The sequence below is a fragment of the Salmo salar genome, chromosome ssa16 (genome assembly GCF_905237065.1).
Source record: "Salmo salar chromosome ssa16, Ssal_v3.1, whole genome shotgun sequence".
Taxonomy (NCBI): domain Eukaryota; kingdom Metazoa; phylum Chordata; class Actinopteri; order Salmoniformes; family Salmonidae; genus Salmo; species Salmo salar.
In genome coordinates this window covers 38,834,175-38,841,364 of record NC_059457.1, presented here as the reverse complement: position 1 = coordinate 38,841,364, position 7,190 = coordinate 38,834,175, and the positions used below count along the sequence as shown (strand labels likewise).

General features: G+C 46.2%; 1 long non-coding RNA gene across 1 annotated transcript in view; it reads left to right on the top strand.

Annotated features, from left to right (window-relative positions):
- Positions 1-6,313, top strand: part of LOC106573590 (uncharacterized) — a 41,588-nt gene extending 35,275 nt beyond the window's left edge. The window contains exon 3 of the long non-coding RNA XR_001321373.2: positions 5,844-6,313. This is a non-coding gene — a long non-coding RNA (uncharacterized lncRNA). The remainder of the gene's footprint in view (positions 1-5,843) is intronic.
- The last annotated feature ends 877 nt before the right edge of the window (positions 6,314-7,190 follow it).

The following is a 7,190-nucleotide window of genomic DNA, read 5'->3' as shown; positions in this document are numbered from 1 at the left end:
AGGGCGAGAGGAGCAGAGAGGAGGAGAGAGGAGGAGTGGAGGAGAGAGGGGCGAGAGGAGGAGAGACGAGGAAAGACGAGGAGAAGAGAGGAGGAGAGAGGAGTGGAGGAGAGAGGGCGAGAGGAGCAGAGAGGAGGAGAGAGGAGGAGAGAGGGGGCCTCCAGGTTGTGTGGTGGTAGTGGTGTGATGAAGGAAGGGGATGGAGGGGGTTGAGTTTGGCCATGGTTTTTCACAGTTGAAGAACATAATGGAGCCTGAGAGCATGAAGAAATGTCCCCCACACCATTTACATAATAAGAGGGTGCTGAAACCATTTGAATAATTTTAGACAATACAAAAGTGTTTTTTAACAAAGTTTCTAAAGACACTGGCTAACACACCACATACCACCACATTCAATATGTGCCAAATAGCTAAATCCAAAACAAATCAAATCAAATCAAATTTTATTGGTCACATACACATGGTTGGCAGATGTTAATGCGAGTGTAGGGAAATGCTTGTGCTTCTAGATCCTACCATGCAGTAATATCTAACAAGTAATCTAACAATTTCACAACAACTACCTTATACACACACAAGTGTAAAGGAATGAATAAGAATATGTACATATATGTACAAAATATATGGATGAGCGATGGCTGAACGGCATCGGCAAGATGCAGTAGATGGTATAGAGTACAGTATATTCATATGAGATGAGTAATGTAGGGTATGTAAACATTATATAAAGTGGCATTTTAAAGTGGCTAGTGATACATTTATTACATCCAATTTTTAATTATTAAAGTGGCTAGAGATGAGTATGTTGGCAGCAGCCACTCAATGTTAGCGATGGCTGTTTAACAGTCTGATGGCCTTGTGATAGAAGCTGTTTTTCAGTCTCTCGGTCCCAGCTTTGGTGCACCTGTACTGACCTCACCTTCTGGATGATAGTGGGGTGAACAGGCAGTGGCTCAGGTGGTTGTTGTCCTTGATGATCTTTTTGGCCTTCCTGTGACATCGGATGGTGTAGGTGTCCTGGAGGGCATGTAGTTTTCCCCCGGTGATGCGTTGTGCAGACCTCACTACCCTCTGGAGAGCCTTATGGTTGTGGGCGGAGCAGTTGCCATACCAGGCGGTGATACAACCCGATTGTGCATCTGTAAATGTTTGTGAGTGTTTTTGGTGACAAGCCAAATTTCTTCAGCCTCCTGAGGTTGAAGAGGCGCTGCTGCGCCTTCTTCACCACGCTGTCTGTGTGGGTGGACCATTTCAGATTGTCCGTGATGTGTACGCCGAGGAACTTTCCAACTTCTCCACTGCTGTCCCGTCGATGTAAATAGGGGGCTGCTCCCTCTGCTGTTTCCTGAAGTTCACGATCATCTCCTTTGTTTTGTTGACATTGAGTGTGAGGTTATTTTCCTGACACCACACTCCGAGGGCCCTCACCTCCTCCCTGTAGGCCGTCTCGTCGTTGTTGGTAATCAAGCCTACCACTGTAGTGTCATCTGCTAACTTGATGATTGAGTTGGAGGCGTGCATGGCCACGCAGTCATGGGTGAACAGGGAGTACACGGGAGGGCTGAGAACGCACCCTTGTGGGGCCCCAATGTTGAGGATCAGCGGGGTGGAGATGTTGTTTCCTACCCTCACCACCTGGGGGTGGCCCGTCAGCAAGTCCAGGACCCAGTTGCACAGGGCGGGGTCGAGACCCAGGGTCTCGAGCTTAATGATGAGTTTGGAAGGTACTATGGTGTTAAATACTGAGCTCTAGTCAATGAACGGCATTCTTACATAGGTATTCCTCTTGTCCAGATGGGTTAGGGCAGTGTGCAGTGTGATTGCGATTGCGTCGTCTGTGGACCTATTGGGGCGGTAAGCAAATGGATTGGGTCTAGGGTGTCAGGTAGGGTGGAGGTGATATGGTCCTTGACTAGTCTCTCAAAGCACTCCATGATGATGGAAGTGAGTGCTACGGGGCGGTAGTCATTTAGCTCAGTTACCTTAGCTTTCTTGGGAACAGGAACAATGGTGGCCCTCTTGAAGCATGTGGGAACAGCAGACTGGGATAAGGTTTGATTGAATATGTCCGTAAACACACCAGCCAGCTGGTCTGCGCATGCTCTGAGGAAGCGGCTAGGGATGCCGTCTGGGCCAGCAGCCTTGCGAGGGTTAACACTTTTAAATGTTTTACTCATGTTGGCTGCAGTGAAGGAGAGACCGCAGGTTTTGGTAGCTGGCCGTGTCGGTGGCACTGTATTGTCCTCAAAGTGAGCAAAGAAGTTGTTTAGTTTGTCTGGGAGCAAGACATCGTGGTCCGCGACGGTTCTGGTTTTCTTTTTGTAGTCCGTGATTGACTGTAGACCCTGCCACATACCTCTCGTGTCTGAGCCGTTGAATTGCGACTCTACTTTGTCTCTATACTGACGCTTAGCTTGTTTGATTGCTTTGTGGTGGGAATGGCTACACTGTTTGTATTCGGTCATGTTTCTGGTCGCCTTGCCCTGATTAAAAGCAGTGGTTCGCGCTTTCAGTTTTGCGCGAATGCTGCCATCAATCCACGGTTTCTGGTTGGGGAAGGTTTTAATAGTTGCTGTGGGTACAACAACACCGATGCACTTGCTAATAAACTCGCTCACCGAATCAGCGTATTCATCAATGTTGTTGTCCGACGCTATGCGGAACATATCCCAGTCCACGTGATCGAAGCAATCTTGAAGCGTGGAATCCAATTGGTCGGACCAGCGTTGAATAGACCTGAGCACGGGCGTTTCCTGTTTTAGTTTCTGCCTATAGGCTGGGAGCAACAAAATGGAGTCGTGGTCAGATTTTCCCAAAGGAGGGCGGGGGAGGGCTTTGTATGCATCACGGAAGTTAGAATAACAATGATCCAGGGTTTTGCCAGCCCGGGTCGCGCATTCGATATGCTGATAAAATTTAGGGAGCCTTGTTTTCAGATTAGCCTTGTTAAAATCCCCAGCTACAATAAATCAAATCAAATCAAATGTATTTATATAGCCCTTCTTACATCAGCTGATATCTCAAAGTGCTGTACAGAAACCCAGCTTAACCTCTATGGGACCGGCGGGACGAATTCGTCCCACCTACGTAACAGCCACTTGCAGCCTGTGGCGCGATTTTCAAAATCTTAAAAATCCTATTACTTCAATTTCTCAAACATATGACTATTTTACAGCCATTTAAAGATAAGACTCTCGTTAATCTAACCACACTGTCCGATTTCAAAAAGGCTTTACAACGAAAGCAAAACATTAGATTATGTCAGCAGAGTACCAAGCCAGAAATAATCAGACACCCATTTTTCAAGCCAGCATATAATGTCACCAAAACCCAGAAGACAGCTAAATGCAGCACTCACCTTTGATGATCTTCATCAGATGACAACCCTAGGACATTATGTTATACAATACATGCATGTTTTGTTCAATCAAGTTCATATTTATATCAAAAACCAGCTTTTTACATTAGCATGTGACGTTCAGAACTAGCATACCCCCCGCAAACTTCCGGGGAATTCGCTAACATTTTACTAAATTACTCACGATAAACGTTCACAAAAAGCATAACAATTATTTTAAGAATTATAGATACAGACCTCCTCTATGCACTCGATATGTCCGATTTTAAAATAGCTTTTTGGTGAAAGCACATTTTGCAATATTCTAAGTACATAGCCCAGGCATCACGGCTCGCTATTTAGACACCCGGCAAGTTTAGCACTCACCATAATCATATTTACTATTATAAAAATGTCATTACCTTTTGTTGTCTTCGTCAGAATGCACACCCAGGACAGCTACTTCAATAACAAATGTTGGTTTGGTCCAAAATAATCCATCGTTATATCCGAATAGCGGCGTTTTGTTCGTATGCGTTCCAGACACTATCCGAAATAGTAAAGAAGTGTCGCGCGCTTGGCGCAATTCCTGACAATAAAATTCAAAGTATTCCATTGCCGTACGTCGAAGCATGTCAACCGCTGTTTAAAATCAATTTTTACGTCATTTTTCTCGTAGAAAAGCGATAATATTCCGACAGGGAATCTCCTTTTCGGCAAACAGAGGAAAAAATCCCAAAGGCGGGGCGGTCGGGGTCACGCGCATAAGCTAGTGTCTCTTGATGGGCCACTTGAGAAAGGCGATAATGTGTTTCAGCCTGGGGCTGGAATGACGACATTCTGTTTTTTCCCGGGCTATGAGAGCCTATGGAAGACGTGGGAAGTGTCACGTTAGAGCAGAGATCCTTAGTAAATGATAGAGATGGCAAAGAAGTTCCAGAAATGGTCAGACAGGCCACTTCCTGTAAAGGAATCTCTCAGGTTTTGACCTGCCATTTGAGTTCTGTTATACTCACAGACACCATTCAAACAGTTTTAGAAAATTTAGGGTGTTTTCTATCCATATGTAATAAGTATATGCATATTCTAGTTACTGAGTAGGAGTGGTAACCAGATTAAATCGGGTATGTTTTTTATCCAGCCGTGTCAATGCTGCCCCCTAGCCCTAACAGGTTAAAACCCCAAACAGCAAGTAATGCAGGTGTAGAAGCATTACTTGCTGTTTGGAGCCTCAGGATATGTGGTTTCCAGTTTACATAGTGTCCAATGAAGTTTGTTCAGGGCCATCGATGTGTCTGCTTGGGGGGGATATACACGACTGTGATTATAATTGAAGAGAATTCTCTTGGTAGATAATGCGGTCAGCATTTGATAGTGAGGAATTCTAAGTCAGGTGAACAAAAGGACTTGAGTTCCTGTATGTTGTTATGATCACACCCCGTCTCGTTAATCATAAGGCATACACCCCGCCCTTCTTCTTACCAGAGAGATGTTTGTTTCTGTCGGCGCGATGCGTGAAGAAACCGGGTGGCTGTACCAACTCTGATAACGTATCCCAAGTGAGCCATGTTTCCGTGAAACAAAGAACGTTACAATCTCTGATGTCTCTCTGGAAGGCAACCCTTGCTCGGATTTCGTCTACCTTGTTGTCAAGAGACTGGACATTGGCGAGTAGTATGCTCGGGAGCGGTGCGTGATGTGCCCGTCTACGGAGCCTGACCAGAAGACCGCTCCGTCTGCCCCTTCTGCGGCGCCGTTGTTTTGGGTCGCCGGCTGGGATGCGATCCATTGTCCTGGGTGGTGGGCCAAACAGAGGATCCGCTTCGGGAAAGTCTTATTCCTGGTCGTAACGTTGGTGAGATGATGTTGCTCTTATATCCAATAGTTCCCCCCGACTGTATGGAATAAAACTTAAGATTTCCTGGGGTAACAATGTAATAAATAATACATAAAAAAACGAAATACTGCATAGTTTCCTAGGAACGCGAAGCGAGGCGGCCATCTCTGTCGGCGCCGGCACAGCTAAGGCAGTGAAGCAAGAGTTTGACTGTCTCTATTGCACAGTTTTTGTTATTTTAGGGGGGGTTTACCTATATACTGGTAATTGCAAAATATCCCAAACTTGGTGGACCTTTGGGGTTGGGGATATAGCAGGTTATTGGTAAACAGGATTATGTTTATGAACTCCACCAGCGCTTTGCTGATTTTTATAATAGGACCAGATGCTGTGACTGGCTAGAGGGAAAGCATCAGACTAATAGCTCAGATTACAGTTGCCAGTTTCTTCCTGCCGACACACTTAACTCAACATTCTCCCATTTCAGCTTTTCCTCACGCGGGGTGGGGTGGTGGTGGGGGGTTGAAGTTCATCTCACAAATTGAGATGATGCCAAAATATTCACCCCCCACATCTCCCTGATCAAAGCACAGGATTGACATCTGGAGTGAGCAACTTAAGCTCAACTTGTTGTTTTTCTCCTTGTCTCTTGTTGTTTGTGTGCAGGAGGAGGAGAAACAGAGAGAAAGAAGAGTCGGAAGAGAAGGAGAGTGGGAGTGGGTGGAAGGAGAGGAAAGAATGGAGCAGTGAGTGGTGAACCAGGGAGCAGGTGAACCCAGTAGTGGATGGCCATAGGCTCTCTGGCTCTTCTCTGCTCCGTGCAGGGGTCTCAGGGAGCCGGCTGGGGCCAGCCAGGCAACGGCGGAGTGGGCAGGCGAGTCGAGGCGAGGGGAGGCAAGGCAGGCTCTCATCCCCGCTGGCAAGTTGCTCCTCGGCAGTGCGGAGTAGCAAATCAATATGGAGGAGAGAGGCTAGCAGGGGTTGCCCAGCACTGCCCCTGGCCCTAGAGCCCAGGGACCCAGCGCTGCCAGCCCTCTCTTTCCTCTCCCAGTCCCAGCCAACCCGCACTGTGTGTGTGTGTGTATTTGAGTGAGTATGTGTATATGTGGGTGTATGTGTGTGTCTATTTGAGTGTGTGTGTGTGTGTGTGTGTGTGTGTGTGTGTGTGTGTGTGTGTGTGTGTGTGTGTGTGTGTGTGTGTGTGTGTGTGTGTGTGTGTGTGTGTGTGTGTGTGTGTGTGTGTGTGTGTGTGTGTGTGTGTGTGTGTGTGTGTGTGTGTGTGTTTGAGCACGTCTGTGTGTGTGGTTCCGCCGGAGGGGCTTTCCTGGCTCAAGACCACTTGATATAACTTTGCCTGTGAGCGAGAGAGCGAAGGAGAGAGAGAATAAAAAATGGACGTCAAAGGTCTTTTTCTCCTATTTTTCCCTCTGATTACTCGTTTCACCTGACTGTTTGAATGAGAGTTCAGTGAAAAGGCCTCTTCCATTGAATTGAACAGGCGTCTCTCGTCAATCCCCCTCCAGTCATGTAGTGTACAGCCACCATGCTCTCCACATCTGATGAACCAGGATAAAAGGCCAATTTGAACTACAGATTCAGATTAAATGTTGTATTTTCTGCCTCCCATTTTCTTCCTCATGACTCAGGTTACTATCAGAGGATATGGCAGAGGTTATTGATCTAAATGGAGCTGGTCTTAGTACGGTACCTTTCATTGTCTGTGGTGGTTACATGCTGTAGTAGTAACTGATAACTTCACTATACAACTGAACTATATTCAGGAGTGAAGGAGTCCTAATTGAGTGAAAGATGAAAAAGACTGTGGACATATTGTATAGTGCCTGAACAGTGGCCCTCTCCACCAGTTCTATTTTTCCTTTTATAGTTGAAGAATCCACACAAGAAGCCCTATCTTTAGATACTCAAAAAACTACCAAAAAATCCAATGGAATGAAAATAACTCAATCATTGCTGAATGGAAAGCCTGAGATGCAAAATGCAGAATTGTATTTT